The sequence below is a fragment of the Sylvia atricapilla genome, chromosome Z, assembly GCF_009819655.1.
Source record: "Sylvia atricapilla isolate bSylAtr1 chromosome Z, bSylAtr1.pri, whole genome shotgun sequence".
Lineage (NCBI taxonomy): Eukaryota > Metazoa > Chordata > Aves > Passeriformes > Sylviidae > Sylvia > Sylvia atricapilla.
The window spans coordinates 66,242,827-66,263,297 of NC_089174.1; positions in this window are offsets into that span (position 1 = coordinate 66,242,827).

A 20,471-nucleotide genomic window follows, 5' to 3' on the forward strand; every position below is an offset into this window, starting at 1 on the left:
AGTACAAAAGAAGAAAAATACTGAAATGTGCATTTCCTGCCATGAAGAAAAATTGAAGGCTGCATAGCTTGTCTAAGAAAAGCATGACAGGACAGGTAGAGAAAGGGGTCCTGGGCTGGCTGTGCACTGCATAGTAAGAGGGGTGATGCAGGCCAGCTGTAAGATGACTAACAAAAAATGTGCTTTTCTCTTATTCATCTCTTCTTCCAACACACTAAGCTCTTCTGGTTGGTTTGATATCATATACAAATTCTTTGTTTAGTTTTGTTTAACTTGACCGACATTGCAGTTCTTGAGAATCAATTACCAGTGGGTATGATAATGTTCTCTTCCACTCATGATAGTGTAGTTACTTCAGAAAACAGAAGGATTACAACCTGTATGTCACTCACCTGCATGGATCACACTGGAGACAGGTAATGGAGAAAGCATTTCCAGGAAAATAAGGCTTTTCCAGGAAATTTCTTTGCAGTGCAGCAGGACAGTGGGTAGAGCCTCTGAGTTCCCCTATAAAGGCTATGCTGTAGGTCTTACAGTGTCTGTGACCTGCAGTGACTCTGGCTCCATCTGGAATATCACCAAGGTGCAAAATGTGTGTTTCTAGTCTTTCATTTTCTTCAGCTTAAACCAGTTTCTCTTCTTTGTTCCCTCCTTTTGAAAATCAACATTGCATAACCCAGGAATAGTCAATAACTTTTAAGTGTTGTGGATTCATGGTGAATGAGTTGGTTGCAAGTATCTATACAGATGGGACAGACTGACAACACATAATCATTGCAGCTCCGCACAATTTCCTAAGCTGTAATATCTTGGTTGCTTCTATTTACATGCACATAGTCAAGAGTGAACCAAAAGGGAAAGGAGAATCAGCAAATCTGAATTCTCATCATCTCGCATATCTGCTACCAGACCAAAAGCATAATCCAGCAACAGCAAAGCTGCACTGTGCATTGCTAGTAATGGCTCCAGAAATATTTCTCCAAACTGGATTCCCGAGAAACAAGTGTCTGAAGCAGGGCAGGAGGAACAAAGTCAGTGGTGAGGAAATGGTGCCTCACAAGTTCAGCAAAGCCCTTGCATGGCAGCTCTCATTCTGACTGCACTTTCAAGGAACTTGACTAGGATCAAGCCAAAGACTCAGCACTGGAAGGATTCCACAGACACTGGGTTGATGGGCTGCTATATCACCAGGATGTATGACCACTTCCTTCAATTGATCAAATCCTATATGGGATTCCATCAGTAACAACAAAGGATTTCAGTCCCACTCTAAGGTAGTCCAGGTATCCTGTATTGCCTGCTGGTTTTCAAATATATGCTTTGCTCCTCATTCTTGAGGGAATTTCTCTCATCTTCTGACACCCCTTCTCTGTTCAAACTATTATTTTTCAGACTGATCATCAGTGTCTCACTTCCTTTTTCTGCCCTCTGGCCCTTCGTCCAGCTACTGTTCTTGTCTGGCATTGACTCTAACCACTGTGAACTAGCATGTGTCCTCAAGTGAGGCACAGGGGAGTCCATATCCACAATTAGGTGACTTTTCTCTGTTATGGCAACAAAGAGGAGGAGGTGGAGAAGCAATGCATAAAACAATATAAAATTGTTCTAGGAAAACAGGCACTGGAGAAATCCCAAAGCCTCTTCATTTGTAGAGCCAACATCTAATGCTACAGTCAGTCACTGTTCTTATTTAACTTTCTTTTCAGCTATGCCAGCTGGTGGATGGGGTCCGCCACTTGGGACCCAGAGAGCCACAGCCACCCCAAAGGATGTCTCACTAGAAACAGCTCCTTGGGGGGTCAGGGCGCTCCTCAGCTGGCCAGAGGGGCTTCTCAGCATCGGGCAGAGCAGTGATTTTTCAGCTCAGTGATTTCAGCTTTCAGTGATTTCAGCTCAGTGCTCTTAGCTCATGCCCTTGTGAGTTAGCCCCTCTTTTAGCCGGTCGTGGTGAGAGAGAGAGAGGTTTCGTATGGAATTTCCGCAGGTGGTACTTTATTGAGAGGGTACCAGCAAAAGGGATCCAGGGACGAGGAACCTCTGCTGGCCAGAGGAAACTTAGGGGTTTTTATGGGACACCAGGGTGGGAGGAAAAGGGTACAGAACCAATCAATTGTAACAGATCTACATAAAATTCCGAGGGGGCTTGTGGGTCTCCAGCCAGGTCACTGTAGCTAGGAGGTTTGCCTTTGTCTTAGGTGCTCTGGCTGAAGTTGCGAAATTCTTCCTTGACTCCTCAGCTTGGCTCCCTCCAGGGCAGAGCAGCCGGGGCTCCGCCCACCTCCACATTGAGCCAAATATGTTTTTCTTAGGAAATGGGAAGCCCACATCTCTGAATCTCAGTGCAGGGGAAGCCAGGTGATGCTCTCCGAAGACAGTCACTAGGAAAACCATAATCTGCTGGCTTGCAAGTCAGGCCCTGAGAGCCACCTACAAAACCCTGCTGGGAGGAGAAGCCCTGCCTCAAACACTGACAAGGCTGGAAGACACAACATAAGTCATCTCATAGCTGTCTCTAATACAGGGTTTCTATGTCACGTTTAGTTTCTACAAGACACTGAAACCATAGCAACTGATAGATAAAAGATGCTGAGACCCAGAGCCAGACCTGCTCTTATGGGAAAGACAAAGAATGAAAAGAAAGATCAGGTAAGAAAAAACAGGGGAAAATGGAAGGTGAAGGGAAGGATAGTGTTGAGGAATATATTTGACACAGGCAAGTCTGTGTGCAAGCTGCAGATTGAGCTCTGGAGAGCAGGAGCCAGAGCTGAGCCCCAAGCAAAAGGATGTGAATTGGTGGCCCTTGGCATAATGAGGGGCACAGAGACCTGCAGCCTGGTTAGGGGACTGGGCATTCAGAGACACATCAGGAGCCAATGACTCCAGGCTTTCCCCAGACTTAGACTGTGAGGATATAAAAGCCGAGGGATTTCTCTGTTTGGGTTCCTCATCAAAGGCAACAGCCCTTATTCTGCCGTTGCACCATGACTAAATTATTTTAAGGATAGAGATATCTGAAACTCTGTTTCTGTGGGAAACCTGGGATCAAGCCAGTAAGCAATTCCAGTCTGTGTGGATCTGGGCCATGTAGCTGGGAAGGGGCCTCAGCTCAAGGGGTGAGAGTGTGATGGCTGTGAAGGCTCCTGGATGGCTGTGCAGGGAAGTTCCTTAACAACAATTGTCACCCTACAGCAGAAAAATAGAATAGACTGTTTTTGTTGTAAGGGACCTACAGCAATCATTAACTTGATCATGGTGCACTCTTGCATCCAGATTGTTGATAAATACATTGAACTGACCCTGGAATTGACCCCCTAGGAAAACCACTGGTAACTGATTGCCAGCCAGACAAGGCCCCATTCATTTACCACCCTTTGAGCCCTGCCTTTAGCCACTACTTCACACAGCACACCATGAACCTGCTCATCCTACAGCTGGACACTTGTGATGGACAGTATCAAAAGCCTTCCTAAAATCCAGAAAAACTATATCCGCTCAGTGGGTGACCTTATCAAAGAAGGATATCAAATTAATTAAACAGGACATTCTCTTAGTGAACCCCTGTGGACTGAGCCTGATGACTGGGTTTTCTTTAAAATCCTCCCTGAACCATGGCTACGACTGTCACACAGTAACTAACTATAGGCATTGTTGTGTTGTCCATTCCAGAACTTCTCTTCTTGTTAGAGACTTAAAAAGCCTTTTGGCCAAATTACACTTTGAGCTGTAGTCTTCTGGGATACACCTGAATGTGTTGCAAAATTCCTAGAGTGGGAAATCAGAAGTTTCATGCCTTGGGCAGAAAGACTGAACACTCTGGAGTTGCATCCAGGAATGGGAAAAGAAGTATGGAATAAAATAACCACACCACTTCCCCAATAAAATAATTTTTCTTTTATAAATGAGGCTGAAAAAGAGAAGTGGTTAATGCACCTGGCTTTTAATCCTGGCAACTTCAGTGCTGTAAGACTTACCATGCATTAGTGCAAATAGAATCTAAATTAACGGTTTATATCACCCCAGCTGAACACCACTTGGAGAAAAGGCCCATGAGAGCAGCCCATCAGCCCCACAGCCCCAAGCCCCTCAGATGAGCATCATAGCATGTCTCAGATAAAGAACCAGCCTTGGAAGAAAATCGCATTCTTTCCCCACTCTGGGGCTTTGAGTTCACTTTAACCTCCCCAAAGAGCAGGCCCCTTGCCAGCAGGATCTCTGCAGCACCTTGATGACTTGATTGTGTTTGCCTCATATCTGGAGACCATCCATGTGATTCACCATAGCTCCTCTGGGGCCTTGCAGCTTTGATCCTTGTTCTCATTGCTCATTTTTGTCTTCTCACGAGAGAGAAAATAACAAAGATGACTGACAGCACGCAAGAGGAGTCTGCTCCATGGTCACCAAGTGCCAAGAGTACAGGCCCAGGCATTTAACACGACTGTCTGGTGGGCAGCAGGTACAATGTTGTGCTGGGATCTTACAACACCCAGTTTCCACGAGCCAACTCTGCTCCCTGGAAGAGTACACCTTTCCCAAAAAAACAGAGAAGCCAATGTATTTGCCTTCCTATAAATGAGTAACAGCACAGAATGACAGATATTTTATCAGTTGACTTCCAGCAATGAGTCAAGTTTTGGTGAGTCAGGTTTGCCCAACGACACCGTGAAGCAGCCAGAAGGCTTTAGTCTCTTTTCCCATTATTATTATTATTATTGTTGTTATTACTGTTATTATTATTATTATTATTATTATTATTTGTCCTGGTTTGGAATAAATTAGGGAAGAACCTCCAAAAGGAGTCCCCTAAACCAAAACCTCCACCACCTCTTCCCCCCCAGCCCTGGGTTCGGGAAGGAAAATACCTTGGAGGAAAAGTGGGAAAACCGGTTTATTGACAATGAAAAAGAACACTCCCCAACACCGAAAGTGAAAAAGGGGTTACTGTGATGAGGAGGGTGCGATGCATCTCTTGCAGACCCGGGACTTCTCCAACTTCTCAGGTCAGGTCAGGTCCGGAGCCGGTTCAAACCTTGGGGGTGGGGGGCGGGGGCAGGGAAAGGAAGGAAAAAAACCAAACAGAAGGAGCGAAAAGCCAGCGGAAGGGGCGGCAGGAGAGGGAGAGAGAGAGAGAGAGAGAGAGGAAAAGAGAGAAAGAGAAAGAAAGTAGCAGAAAAACAACAGCAGCGAAGCAAGGAAGCCAAGATAGAAAAGCCGAAGCAGAAAAAGCCGACAGCAGCAGCAAAAGCAAAAGCAAAAGCCAGCCGCCCTGCCAGCGAGGGAGGGGCAGCTGCCAGACACAACAATGTATCCAAGATATGGGATATATGGGATAGGAGGCAGCTCAACCCAGAATATTCCACCCCTTATCCCATATCGTGGATGCACAATTAAAACTTTCATCTCACTTACTCAGACCTGTAACACTTACACATTTCCCTCCGTCTTACTTGCTCAGACCTTCGACACTTATACGTTTCCTTCTGTTTCATGTCTAACTGATCTAACACGCAGACAATGGTAGTAACATTCAGCACATATCAATCTTACCCCATATTCAGATCTCCCTGAGGTACACATCGCATTGTTCCATCTTTCTGCATTATCCACCATGTACAACCCGGTCCTTGAGCAGAGACAACTCCACGGATGGGTTTGCCTGTACTCGAGTCAGGGTTGATCCATACTGTCTTTCCCAACAAACCTCTAACATGGGCCACTGGGACTTTATCTCCATCTACTATATTAAGGTGCTGGGACTGAGCAGGACCCGCTCGGTTGGTGGAACCTCGAGTGTTAACTAACCAGGTGGCTTTTGCTAAATGCTGCTCCCAATTTTTTAAGGACCCTCCACCCAATGCTTTCAGGGTGGTTTTTAAAAGCCCATTGTACCTCTCCACTTTACCCGCGGCTGGTGCATGGTAGGGGATAGGATATACCCATTCAATGCCATGTTCCCTAGCACAGGTTTTAATAAGATTATTTTTGAAATGAGTTCCATTGTGACTCAATTCTCTCGGGAGTGCCGTGCCTCCAAAGGACCTGCTTTTCCAAGCCCAGGATGGTGTTGCAGGCTGTAGCATGAGACACAGGATAGGTTTCCAACCATCCTGGGGTGGCTTCTATCATGGTCAGCACATGACGCTTGCCTTGGCGGGTTTGAGGCAGTGTGATGTAATCAATCTGCCAGGCCTCTCTGTACTTGTACTTAGACCACCGCCCTCCATACCAGAGAGGCTTCATCCGCTTGGCTTGCTTAATGGCAGCGCATGTCTCACAGTCACTGATAACTTGAGAAATGCTGTCCATGGTTAAATCCACCCCTTGGTCTCGTGCCCACTTATAGGTGGCATCTCTACCTTGGTGACCTGAGGCATCATGGGCCCATCGTGCTAGAAATAACTCTCCCTTGTGCTCCCAGTCAAGATCTGTCTTCAACTCCCCTATCTTTGCAGCTTGATCTACCTGCTGATTATTTTGCTGCTCCTCATTAGCTCTACTCTTGGGGACATGGGCATCTACATGGCGAATCTTCACAGGTAGGTTTTCTAACTGGGCAGCGATATCTTTCCACTCCTCAGCAGCCCAAATTGGTTTTTCTCTACGCTGCCAGTTCACCTCTTTCCATTTCTTCAGCCATCCCCACAGAGCATTGGCTACCATCCAAGAATCAATGTATAGATAGAGCCTTGGCCACTTCTCTCTCTTTGCAATATCTAGGGCCAGTTGAATGGCTTTAAGTTCAGCAAATTTACTGGATCCACCCTCTCCTTCAACGACCCCTACGACCTGTCGTGTGGGGCTCCATACAGCTGCCTTCCACCTCCGACCCATCCCTATGACACGGCAGGAAACGTCGGTGAATAAAGCGTAACGTATTTCCTCTGCTGGCAACTGGTCATATGGCGGAGCTTCCTCAACCCGGGTCACTGGTCCTTGTTCTTCATCTTCAACACTGAAACTTTCACCTTCAGGCCAGTTTGTAATTACTTCCAAAATTCCAGGGCGATTCAATTTCCCAACTTGAGCGCGTTGTACAGTGAGGGCAATCCACTTGCTCCAGGTAGCACTGGTGGTGTGGTGGGTGGAGGGAACCTTTCCTCTAAACATCCACCCTAGCACTGGTAGTCGGGGTACCAGGAGGAGTTGTGCTTCCATACCTATAACCTCTGAGGTGGCCCGAACCCCTTCATAGGCTGCTAGAATTTCCTTTTCTGTTGGAGTATAGCTGGCTTCCAACCCTCGGTAACTTCAACTCCAAAATCCCAGTGGTCGGCCTTGAGTCTCCCCAGGCACCTTCTGCCAAAGGCTCCAGGACAGGCCGTGGCTCCCGGCTGCAGAATAGAGCACGTTCTTCACGTCCGGTCACGTCCTGATTGGGCCAAGGGCTACTGTGTGAGCAATTTCCTGTTTGATCTGAGTAAAACTGTGTTGCTGCTCAGGGCCCCACTGGAAAGTGTTTTTCTTGCGAGTTACCAGGTGGAGAGGGCTTACAATCTGACTATATTCTGGAATATGCATCCTCCAAAAACCTATGACACCTAGGAAAGCTTGTGTCTCCTTCTTGTTGGTTGGTAGAGACATCGCTGTGATCTTATTGATGACATCAGTGGGAATCTGACACTGTCCATCTTCCCACTTTACTCCTAGGAACTGGATCTCTCGGGCAGGTCCCTTGACTTTGCTCTTCTTGATGGCAAAGCCAGCTTCCAGGAGAATCTGAATGATCTTCTTTCCTTTCTCAAACACTTCAGCTGCAGTCTTCCCCCACACAATGATGTCATCAATGTACTACTGTAAATGTTCTGGGGCCTCACCCTTCTCCAGTGCAGCCTGGATCTGTCCATGGCAGATGGTGTGGCCATATTTCCACCCCTGGGGCAGTCGGTTCCAGGTGTACTGCACGCCCCTCCAGGTGAAAGCAAACTGAGGCCTGCATTCTGCAGCCAAAGGAATGGAGAAAAATGCATTAGCAATGTCAATAGTGGCATACCACCTTCCTGCCTTGGACTCCAGTTCCTACTGGAGTTCCAGCACGTCCAGCACGGCAGCGCTCAGCAGTGGAGTCACTTCATTCAAGCCACGATAGTCCACAGTCAGTCTCCATTCTCCGTCAGACTTGCGCACAGACCAGATGGAGCTGTTGAAGGGTGAGTGGGTTTTGCTGACCACCCCTTGGCTCTCCAGCTCACGGATCATCTTGTGGATGGGAATCACTGCATCTCGAGTTGTTCTATACTGCTGTCGATGCACTATAGAAGTGGCGACTGGCACCTTCTGATCTTCCACCTTCAACAATCCCACAGCAGATGGGTCATCTGATAGTCCAGACAGGGTGCTCAGTTGCTTAACACCCTCTGTTTCTACAGCTGCTATTCCAAATGCCCATCTGAATTCCTTTGGGTCTTTGAAATACCTGTTCCGAAGGAAGTCTATGCCCAGAATACACGGGGCCTCTGGGCCTGTCACAATCAGGTGTCTTTGCCAGTCGTTTCCAGTCAGGCTCACCTCAGCCTCCAACAGAGTCAACTCTTGTACTCCCCCGGTCACCCCGGCAATGGAAATTGGTTCTGCCCCCACATGTTCCAATGGCACCAAAGTACATTGTGATCCAGTGTCAACCAAAGCCTCATGTCTCTGTGGCGCCGATGTGCCAGGCCATTGAATCCACACAGTCCAAAACACACGATTCTCCCCAACCTTTACCTGGCTAGAGGCAGGACCCCTCTAAGCCTGATTATCTTTCTTTCTTTGGACATATGTCCTAGAGATTCCCTCCAGGGGATCAGACATATCATCATCGTCCCGGCTGCAGACAACTGGTGCTGCTCTCTGTTTAGTAGGACTTCCTCTTTGAATCCTACCTTCTTTCAATTTACGCACCCGTTGCTCCGGAGCTGCCGTGGGTTTTCCATCCCACCTCCTCATGTCCTCCCCAGCTTCACGCAAGAAGACCCACAACTCGGTTCTCGGAGTGCGCCTTCTCTCCCCAACAGAGGTACGCCCGCGTTGAACACCAGGGTCTCTAATTTGAACGGCCAAGATTTGGAGGAAGTCCTCCCTAATCTCTTCCCTGAGTTTTTTGTGATTTTCCTCTAATTTATCTTCCAATTTCTGCAGTCATGTTTCCACAGCTGCAATCCTGGCGTGAGTTGGGCCATGTACTGAATCAGCATATGCTCGAAGCTTCCTTGCCATATCGAGCATGATTTCATGTGTCTCCTCCTGCTTCATTATTGCTAGAGCAGAAGCGTATTCAGATGGTCCAAGTCGTACAAGTTTTCACCACATCATGGGTGTACATGGTACCAAGTCTGGGTTCTTAGTGTTTAGGTCATCTGAGAAGATAATCTCTGCCACTGCCATTTCTCTCAAGCGTTGAATCCGTTGTTCTATGGTCTTCCACTGGGTCTGCTGCATGTAGAGATCGTCTGCACACAGGTATCTTTGTGCCACACTTCCCAGGACTCGTTCCCAGAGACTGCAAGGGGTAGCCACCCTCATCATTCCTTGGTCAATAACTGGATCATGTGACAGGGAGCCCAAATGCCTTGCTTCAGTGCCATCCAGAATTGTAGCTTCGCCTGCAGCATCCCAGAGATGGACTAACCAACTAATTATAGACTCATCTGGTCGTTGGGTGTAATCCTTTCTCAAACCTCGAAGGTCCTTCGGGGAAAAAGAATCAATAGTGGGTCCTGATCTTGTGCCAGCTGGTTGGACATTTGATCTTAGGCCAGTTGGTCCAGCTCCCAATCAGGTGTCAGTTGGTTCAGCTTCTGATTTTATATGAGTTTGTCCAGCTTCTGATTGAGTGTCCTTGGGAGGCCTTGAGGGCCCTTCACCTTCATCATCATCATCCTCCACTGGTCAATCAGTCTTCCGTGCTCTCTTTGCCCCAGCGACTGCCAGTGTCTTAGACTCCCTGTCTGGTTTAGCTGTTGGCCCGGAGCCCAGGATATTAGCTGCAGCCTGAGTGACTGGGGTGGTAACTAGCTTATCTCCCTGTTCCCTTTCTTTTATCTGCTGTCCTTCAGTATCTAGCAGAGTATGGTAAACATATGCCAGGGCCCAGCTCCCTGCAATAATCCTTTTCTCCTTAATATTACCACAGCACTTCTCTTTCAAATACTTTGCCACCTCAGCTGGGTTCTGAATTTATTCAGATGGGAAGTCCCAGACTATAGGATCAGAAAATTCCTTTAAAATTTGGCCTATATGTTCCCATTTCCCACTCCACTCAAGATTTCTCTTTGTGGGCTTTACCTCTAAATCAGGAGTCTCATTAGCCCCTTTAGAAATCTCAGCTTTAATTTTATATAAACTGCAGACAGTATAGGGAAAACTTACTAAATTAAATGCCAGAAAGATGGTCTCTTTAACACTCAGGGGAAATTGAACATTTTCTAATAGAGATGAAAAAAATTCAAAGGAGAAGAGGGAAGACAGAGGCTGAAAAAACTCGCCCTCTGCTTTTCCCCTAACAAACTGAATGCACCACTATAACAAAGAACTATACACTCCTGGAACAGATTTAAGCATCTTAACAGCCCTTCTATAAAGCATTGCAAGCAAGCCCAGCCCAATGAATATTCTGGTTAGTGCCCCACGGCCCCAAAAACTACGTATTAGTAGCAATACCAGAGCTTTTTCTAAGTAAGGGAATAACCCTAGGTACCACAGAGGTATTAAGACCTCAAAAACCCCTGGGGACCAGAAATATTGGCAGGCTTTCACCCCGAATGACGCTATGAATCCAGAAAAAAACATCCCAATACACCCACAAAACAATTAGAACCACCAATATTATTATTAAGGTTTTTCCACTTTCTCTGGCCTCTTGCCCGGCCAATGCACCAAGAAATGTCGTGGTTTGGAATAAATTAGGGAAGAACCTCCAAAAGGAGTCCCCTAAACCAAAACCTCCACCACCCCTTCCCGCCCCCCCCCCCCCAGCCCTGGGCTCGGGAAGGAAAATACCTTGGAGGAAAAGTGGAAAAAACGGTTTATTGACAAAGAAAAAGAACACTCCCCAACACATAAAATGTGGGAAAGGGGTTACTGTGATGAGGAGGGTGTGACGCGTCTATTGCAGATCCGGGACTTCTCCAACTTCTCAGGTCAGGTCATGCCCAGAGCCGGTTCAAACCTGGGGGGGGGGGCGGGGGGAAGGAAGGAAAAAAACCAAACAGAAGTAGCGAAAAAAAAACAGCGGCAGGGGCAGCAGGAGAGAGAGGGAGAGAGAGAAAAAGTAGCAGAAAAACAACAGCAGCGAAGCAAGGCAGCCAAGATAGAAAAGCCGAAGCAGAAAAAGCCGACAGCAGCAGCAAAAGCAAAAGCAAAAGCCAGCCGGCCCCGCCAGAGAGGGAGGGGCAGCTGCCAGACACAACAATGTATCCAAGATATGGGATATATGGGATAGGAGGCAGCTCAACTCAGAACATTATTATTTCCACACATGGGAAAATAAGCAAGAACTGAGTTTCAGCAGTCAGCAGCTGGATATGGAGGGGACTGAGTCCAACTAGAAGGGACTTTAATGCATAATAACCTATAATAACCTACTTAGCCAAAACAGGCCTTTCTCTCTAAAAAGCGCGGTCACCTTTGTGCTGATTTTATTTTAAACAAGAGAACTTTTCAAAACATAGTTTGTTTTCCAAGTTAAAAAAAATTGAAAATTATTTTAACTCTGGAATCCTGTTATCACAGACCACTTCCCTTCTTCCAATCCTTGGAGACTGTCATGGTTTAAAAGTCATGCTTACTAATATCCCGCCCAACAGGGTCATAATACTATTTCATTTCTCTATCCAAACAGAAATGTTTATAGAATCTGTAGAAATTCTTCACTCCTGCTGTATCAGCCCTCCTCCCATTTTTGCCCACAATAGACCAAGTGCTTGGTCAAAGGTATGAGGGGAGCAGAGAAGGTGCTCTGCAGCACAAGCAGTGCAAGACTCAGCCTCTTGCACACCCCTACTACATGATCACACAGACATGCTCTCCTGGGGAAACCAGACAGAAGTGGATAATTATCTCACTGTATGTCTCCAAGAGTAAAATTATCCCCTGCAGGAGAGGAGACTCCTTGTGTGGGTAGATTTCTCTGCCTGCAGAGAACTCAAATGCTAAAAACAAGAGAAGAAGAGCATCACATGAGCTCTGGATCCAAGGCAGAGATGAAGTTTGTTTTGAAGATGAGAGCTGGTTTGCACACAGATCACTTTGGAAGATTTTTCCTGGATTTCCTTTGAAGAAGCTAAACCAAACCTCATAGGAAAGCATAATGAGAATTTTCTGCTTATCTACCTGGTATACAACTGATGAGATGGTACAGCCAAGAGCTAATCAGAGACATCACTCTGTCCCCTTCATGGAACATCTGTGATGCCAGAAGGGAGAAAAATAGGAGACCAAAACTACCAGCAAAGACATATACCATGAAAGAAGACCCTCACTCACTGTTCAGTCATTTCCTTGTTCATGCTTCCTACTGGCTTTGAAGTGGAGTTTCTAAGAGATATGCTTCATGATGCTCCCAAACATGCCCAAGGGAAAGTAGAAAAAGAAAGTAAAAAGAGATGAAATGTGTTAAAGGAGAAGCCTCTGCCTGAGCATTGCCACACCTTTCAAGGGATTGTACACAAGTGACCTAAGACTTCTAACTGCTGGGACTAGAGTCCCACTCCAGACAGAGATATATTTGCAAAAAGGGTTAAAGATAAAAGAAAATATGCCCAAGTGATGCCAACTGGCACCACATGAAATGCAGGTACATGATAAACAGTCCGGAAACAAAGTCTTAATTAAGTATTTTTCTGAAAATCAAAACTGAACCCATAAGGAAGGGGCCATATGCTGTCTTATTTTGCTGTCCAAGTTCTAGGAAAAGAAAATTTGGTACACCATTCTCACATCAAACAAGTAGTGCATCACCAAGCCAGTTGATTTATGACAGAATCTTGGATATCAACAAAAGTTAATTGGGATCTTACTCTTCTCCTGATGCTGTTGACTCTGGTGACAACTACAGCATGGCTAAGTAGAAAACTAAGTAGAAAAGAAAGAGTGATCCAAAGTGGTGGAAAAGTGATAAATTTGAAAAGAAAAATTTACAGAGTATACAGGGTTCAAGTTCCAAATTCTTGAGGAATCTAAAGATATGATTCTCATTTTTTGTTGTGAATCAGATAAGGCATATGATCCTACTGTGGCAGAGACATTGAAAAAAATTTGAATCTTATTATTCCAGTCCTATTAGTTGTTTTTAATTTCAGTTGTTACGTGGAAGTTAACAGTGAATTTGCCAGAATACAAACTACTTTACCTTGGGAAAAAATTTACTCAATACCAATTGTAGTTCCTCTCCCCACCACAATGAATCCAATTTCCACTCTGCTAATAAGAGAGGAGTTGATCCCACAAATATCTGAAATTGGACAATATGGTCTTAAACAAGTAGGGACAATAGGTATTATTTAATCGCTCGTGATCACTGAAACATGTAGAACTGATGAAAAAAGTTGGTGTTTCTACAGTCAAACTCACCTGTTCACCATTCCTACACACATCCTATGTGGGATGGTGAGCATGGCTATAGTAGGAAACCTCTGCCCCCTTGAGATGAACAAAATGAGATGCAGCTGGTTCCCTAGAGACAGGATTGAGACTCTCAAATAGTATATGTGTTGATCTACCTGTGCAAGAATTGAGCGTAACCAAAAGTGACTCAAGGAACTTAGAACATCCAGTGTGGTCCTCTCTGTTAGCATTAGTGACTAACCAATGGCTTGGGTCTGATACACAACCTCAATGGGAAAAAATCAGGGAAGGAGACCAGCAGTTGACTGTAGATCAACTGCTTTTGCTGTTGCAGTGCTCTTGCAATAGTCCAAGGCAATGCTTCACTTAGCTTTATCTGCATCCAAGCTCGTCTTGTCACTGATAGTCACCTTGTACATAAAATCTTGGAGTATAATCACACAGTTTGAAAGGTTTCAAGAATTGTGTTCAGCATGTGAGCAAGAATGCTTAATAAAAACCAAGGGAGAACTGCTGAGAGATATTAGTTGCTTAGTTTAAATAAGTAAGTTTCAAATAGAATGTGTCACAGAGTTATAATGTTGTATGATTTAGTGTGTAGTTTGCTTAGCTTTACTTGCTTAAAATGAGTAGCCAGATTTGCCGAAGCCTTAGTCTGCAAGCCGGGGACATTCACCTAGATAAGTCTGTGGCCAAGAGTTCATTTTCTTGTTAATTTTCCTAGTAGCTTTTATAGTACTGTGTTTTGCCTTTAGTAAAAGAAGAACATTGATGACACACTGATGTTTTGGTTGCTTAGTAATGTTTATCTTAAACCCGAGACTTTTTTAGTTTCCAATGTTCTGCCAGTGCAGGTACATTAGAAGCGCACACTAGGCATCACATGAAGGAGCTCTGCCAGGCTCATACAGTGCTCCAGGCAAGGCCATGGCATGTGGAGCAAGGCTGGAACAGGTAAGCACCAGGGGATGGAAGCTCACCCGACTGTACCTCTGTCTACCTCTACCATGGAAAAGTCCCTCTGCAGTTAAATCCATATGGAGGTAAGATTTCAATAGGAGGGGAAGAGGATGGAAGAGGGAAAGATTTTAACAGATTTTCCCACGGTTTGCCCTAAATGTCTGAGTAATTGCCCTGGCTGGAAAGTGAGGAAACACTGAGGACCCTCTCAGGGTTCAGGCACAGTAGGAAGGGAATCCTGGTCAAGGTCAGTGACCTTGGAGAGAGAGAAAGGGGAGCAGGTGGAGGAACTGACCTGGGAGGGTACATAAGACAGCACACAGGCTGTGTCCCTGAACTCCTGCCATGGCTCCTTCTTCCATTGACCACCTCCTGGCCTAAATTTCTGAAGGGAAGAGCTCGGTTCCCACATGTTTAGGGCATAGGTGACCATAAAGCTCTGTTACCTTAGCTCAGGAAAAGGCTCTCTCATTACCCCTTTGTATGTTACTTTCCTCCCAGGGGGTGACAGAGCTGCAAATGTTTCCTCCTTAAAAATGAAAGGAAGAAGCCATGAAGAGACCAAGCCCTGAAGGGAAATAATAAACAAACCCATGACAGCATTACCTCTTTGATAAAATGCTGGGAAGGTTTTATGAAAGCCCTTCAGAGAAATGTGGCTGGATGCTAGCCTGGAGCAAGAGCTCCCAGATTCCTTGTGCCCTCAAATTCACAGCTTGCTTTATCAAGGCTGGTCCTTCACCCCTGCCTCCACAACTCACAACTATAAATGGTGTTGGGTAGAGGGGGCTCTGCTTGGACAGAAGCAGGAGGAGGGCAGAGGGAAAAGCACCAAAGGTGAGGAAGAGGGCCTTAATGAAAGAGAGGAACAGGATGAAATCTGGAAGATTAATTAATCTAAGAGACACCAAAATGCAGAAGAGGCACATAAAAGGGCTGAGTGGAGAAGAGGTCATGGGAAGGGAAAAGAGCAAGGCACTTAACTAGAATGATTGAAAACCAAATGCTGTGTATGGGCTGTGTTCTTCAGTGCACGACATTATCTTCTTCAACATGCACCTTTTCCCTGCCTGCCCAGGGGCAGGGTGGTGCTGCTCTCTCTTCCACTCTCTTTCTACTTTAAAGACACCCAAAGGCCCTTGCCCAGACCAGCAAAGGGTCTCAGGCGTGGGAAAGCTCTGTGTCGCCACTCCTCACTTCCAGACACCTGGCATGCACACGGCAGGAGACACACAAGTGCCCTATGGCACAAACAGGGAGATCCACCCTTCAAAAACCCGTTCCCATCTCCTGAGACCAAAGGCAATCCTTGAGATTTCCATCCTGTCTTATTATTCCCTTGGTTATACATAAAAAACATATTTTTTCCCCTGATTCTACAGTTCAGGATAGACCCAAGAGCCCTGGTTTTACGTTAATGGTTTCATTCATTCCACTCTCACTGACCATGGAATTCAAGGTTTAAAAGTCACTGAGCTGAAACCAAGCAGAACTATTGCTGCCGTCACTCCTTCAGAGTTACGGTCTGTCTTGTTTGGCTGCTTTTTGTCACCAGGATTTTCCTGCTAGTAATCCCAGTCCCAAAGGTGGGAACGGTGGAAGACCACATTACCCACACCTTGCACTGCAGGCAGTCAGGATCACACAGCGCTTCACAGCCCCACTTAGCTTATGAATCTCAGAAGGGCTAGTACAAAATCTAGCTTCTTCTGGCCAGGGATCCTGGTTGTGGAGTCTTGCTCACTGCAGGTATTCTAGAACCATCTGGATATAATCCTGTGCAATGGGATGTGGGATAACCCTGCTTGAGCAGAGACATTGGACCAGATGACCCAGCCAGTGGTCCTTTCCAACTTTAACCATCTTGGACTCAGTAATCCTCCAAACATACTGGAGCAGCAGCATTGCTGCTCCTAGGATTCAGGGAGTTGCTGAGCTAGGATTTATTGGATTGTGGCTCTCCTGTGGACCTGTATGCCTGTTCACTAGCTCAGAGGAAGTTTATCAGCATGGCTTCTCCTCTCCCATCATCATCTTTTCTCCTGGAAGGCCAACAGAGCTGTAAATATTCCCCGAGTGAGCACAAAGTAAATGAAAATATTTAGACAGGCAATCATTTGCCTGGAGATTACCAAAAGCAATGCAGTAAGAAAGGGAAAGCAAAGCTAAAGGGCAACAGAAACTATGCCCTTCTGTGCTGGGTGGATTTCGGAGGTTCCCAGAGAGCCTAGAAGGCTTAAGTGTAAATGTAGTCATTTCAGGGTCCAAGCTGGCACCAGTCAAATCACAAAATACAGCTATTACAAGTTGTCCCTGTGACTCATACCTGAGAGGTGAGGGTTAACCAGATATTATCCTTTAGCATTAGTGCTCTGGGTTTGTGGCTCCTGGTCAGGGACAGGGTACAGTCTTAATAAGACCCTGTCATGTGAAATGACCTGTTTGTATGACTGATACCTGAGTGTGTTCAATTCAGATAAGACACGGACACCAGTATGTCTCTTTGACTCAAACTTCATTTCTTTTAGCTCCAATATCCCAGCCTGAGCCTTAGCTGCTATGTCTGCCAAGCAGCATCCATGTAGGACCATCTACCACTGAGAGCAGCCAGAAACCTCACATCTGGGATATTCCCTGACAGGTTCTTCAGGGAGGTATTCCTGTACTCCCAAATACAACTGAAAACAGTTGCAGATCTCCTGGGACAAGCTAAACCTGCCTGGCAGGAAAGTTGTCTTCTGGTGAGAAAATTAGAAAAAAAGAACTATTAATTATGAGACAACATCAGTGTTTCTCCCTGGGATAGTGAATGAGATTGCCCCTCCCCATTTAAATCAACAAACTCCTTTCGGTTACTATGTAAATGCAATATTACTCCAGCTCCACAAGAGAGCTGGTTTCAGTGGAGCCTGTCACAAACCACACCAAGAGTGTTCAGAAGCTCAAAAAGCGCCTCATCCATGTGGTTTCTGCTGCTCTCAGTTGAAGCATTCCTAAAGAGGGTAGGGAGGTGTAATTGGCTGTTGTTGGTGACTGGATGCAGGGGGAGGCAGACTTTCATCTGTTCCCTGTGCCACTCCTATGCTTCTGTGGAAACAGGTACACTACCACAAAGGCAGTGGAACTATGGAGAGCTGTTGAGTTTCTGCCTCTGCCCAGGCCATAGTCTCCAGGGGGCGATTCCAGTCCAGTTCAGTGATCTCCAGGACTTGACCCCATTGCACATACAGAGGACTCTTAAAGATATCTGAATGGGTTTTGGACATGTGACATGGGGCCTGCAGGAGATTTCAGCCCCTTTGGAGTGGCAGCTAGACCCAGGCAGGATGACCCAGGACATCTCAAATGGTTCCTGACCCCTGCACCTAGGCATCTGAGTTGAGCCCATAGTCAGCACAGTCAATGAAGAAATTTAGTTCTCCTTTCCAGGTGGAGTCAGGGGAAGGTCGTGTTGTCGCTTGCCAGTCGGAGCAGAGCTGTGGGCTCCCAGACTTCTCTCAGCTGCTCTTTGTCCCTCTTGTACTGTGCTTGCCTCATGCTGCAGAGCTCAGATAGCTTCTGCACCTGCCCCCTTTGGTGGGTCTTCAAACACTATACACAGTCATCCTTACATCCTCAGATCCCCAGAGACAGCACAAAAATCTTCTCAGTGTTCTACCATTCTTGTCTGGAGTGTGGAGACACCATCATCTCTCTTCTGTGTCTGAAAGGACAACAATCATCCCAGTATCAGGAACATTCATCCTTGTGGCATATTTACTAAGCTCAGCTGTTAATCAGGGTAGACACAGGGCAGGGCTGATGTGTCTGATGTCTGCTTAGCACTTGGAGTGCATAGACTGTGAAGGCAACAGACACAGAGATCTGGCAATGTGTCACTTTGTGGCCCTGTTGCTCAGAGATAAAGACTCTCTTAATCTTATGTTTCCACCAGGGACAGAGTGATGAATTTGAAGAGCTAGTGGAGTTCCAGATACTGAGAAGTGGGTAAATGCAGAATGTCCCAAACTGGGTGAAAGTAGATCCTGTCCACAGATGTATAGCCACACTAAACACAGTATTTTCAAGGAGCAAAAGGATTTTTAGGACAACAAGGCCTAACTAGAGCCCCAACTATCTCTCTATCCCACCCTACTCTTGGACATTACATCCACACTATATGTTATGAATGTTACAGGACCCAGAGATATGTTTTCCCTCCTGAAGGCAGTTAAATGGGAATGCACCACAAGTTTTAATGTTTAGTAAGTTGTACTTGAGTCTCATATCTTATATTCAGATTGCAGATTTTTGGCCCTCACCAGAATAACACATGAGGGGGACCAAGTCATGTCCCAATACCCAAGCAACTCTTCTTGGCATGCATAGCACTGCCTGCTGGGAAAGCGGGGGCAGCAGGTAAGATATTCTTAGCTGTCCTGGAGGCAGGAGGAAGGTCTCATCCAAAAGCACAGGCCCCTGAGCCAGGGTGGTTACCTTCGTACAAAGGAAGCCTGTTCCCTCTTATGCCAACAGCTGCCAAGCCAGCTGACACACAGCTGTGCAGGTCCTGTGAGCCAGCTAGTCTAGGCCAGGTTCGTGGACTGAGATGCAGATGAGTTGTGCCGGTGCTTTAATTTAAAGATTTTATGCAAGCAAGAAAAAGAAGTCAAAGACACTTCCATTTGAGACAAAGTGTAGAGGAGTGATGGACATTTTAGAGAAAGTTTTTCTCAGACCCCAAAAGGTTTAATCCTTCTGGTTCCTGGCCAGCCACAGAAATTAATAGAATGCGAGCGGATATCCTAGGCAGAAGGGAGAGAAGGAAATTTGGTAGATGGAAACTGGGCAAATTCCCTGAAAAGGCCTAAGGCAACTGGTGATCCTTCAACTAACAAAACCACCATCCCAGCGAGCGTATTTCTTATATTTTCAGAGGTGTATCCTGTTTAGATATCTTTAGTCTGAGTTCTTCCCATTTACTTATTTTCTCTTCTTCATCAAGGTGTAGGTGTTGGGAAGAAGGGAAGACAGCAAGCAGATAATCTTGGCTCATCTGCCTTGGGAACATGTGGAAACCCAAAGCCCCACCAGACCAACCTGGAGGTGTTCAGCAAATGCAACCAGCTCCTGCATCCCCAGCACCCACCACTGCCAAATGGAGAGTTGAAACTCGGTTTGAGATGGAAGGGCTGCAGAAAGGGAGACTGTGCTCTTCTCCCATCCCCACAGCAGTGCCAAGCAGCCTTTAATTCATGCTGCTGCAAGGCAAAACAGGGTTTGGAAGAAATCAGCACTGCTGCTGCCATTTTACAGATGGAATAGAGCAAAGAGATCTGGAAGAGATTCCCAAGATACACCAAAAATGTCAAAGCACCTGCAGTGATAATCTTAGACCAGACAAGAACCTAAAGGAATTGAATACATGGCCACTTTCATCTTGTGCTTTAAATTTCATAGGATTTAAGGTCAGAAGGGACAAATCCTGTCGATTTGACCTCCTGTAATGGAGAGGTCTGGGAATTTCCTCCAGCAAGACTTGCAGCTTGCAGTTTAACTGAAAACTTTTTGCAAAACAGCCTTTTTGCAAGACAGTCTTAATTTGAAAACCTCACACAATAGAGAATCCACAGCACCTTTTAACATTTTGTTCCAACAACAAATTACTCTCCCTGTCAAGCATGAATTGTTTAAATTGTAGATTTATTTCTTCCTACAAAGCATATTTCAATAGTTTGACAGCTGTAGTTCATCTGGTCTAAAACCCGGATTACTATATTTGGCCAGATGAGTTTTACCTCTCCAATGAGGCACTACCGTGTGATTCATTGTCTTTGAAATTTAGGTATGGATTAAAAAAAAAGAGAGAGAGAGAAAAAATTGGATTTTTGAATTTCACGGTCTGCCAGGTGACTAATACTCAGAAAATCTCTCAAGGCACCTAAATTAAAAAACAAGCAGAACCACAACTCACAGCAAATTACGGGTAATGC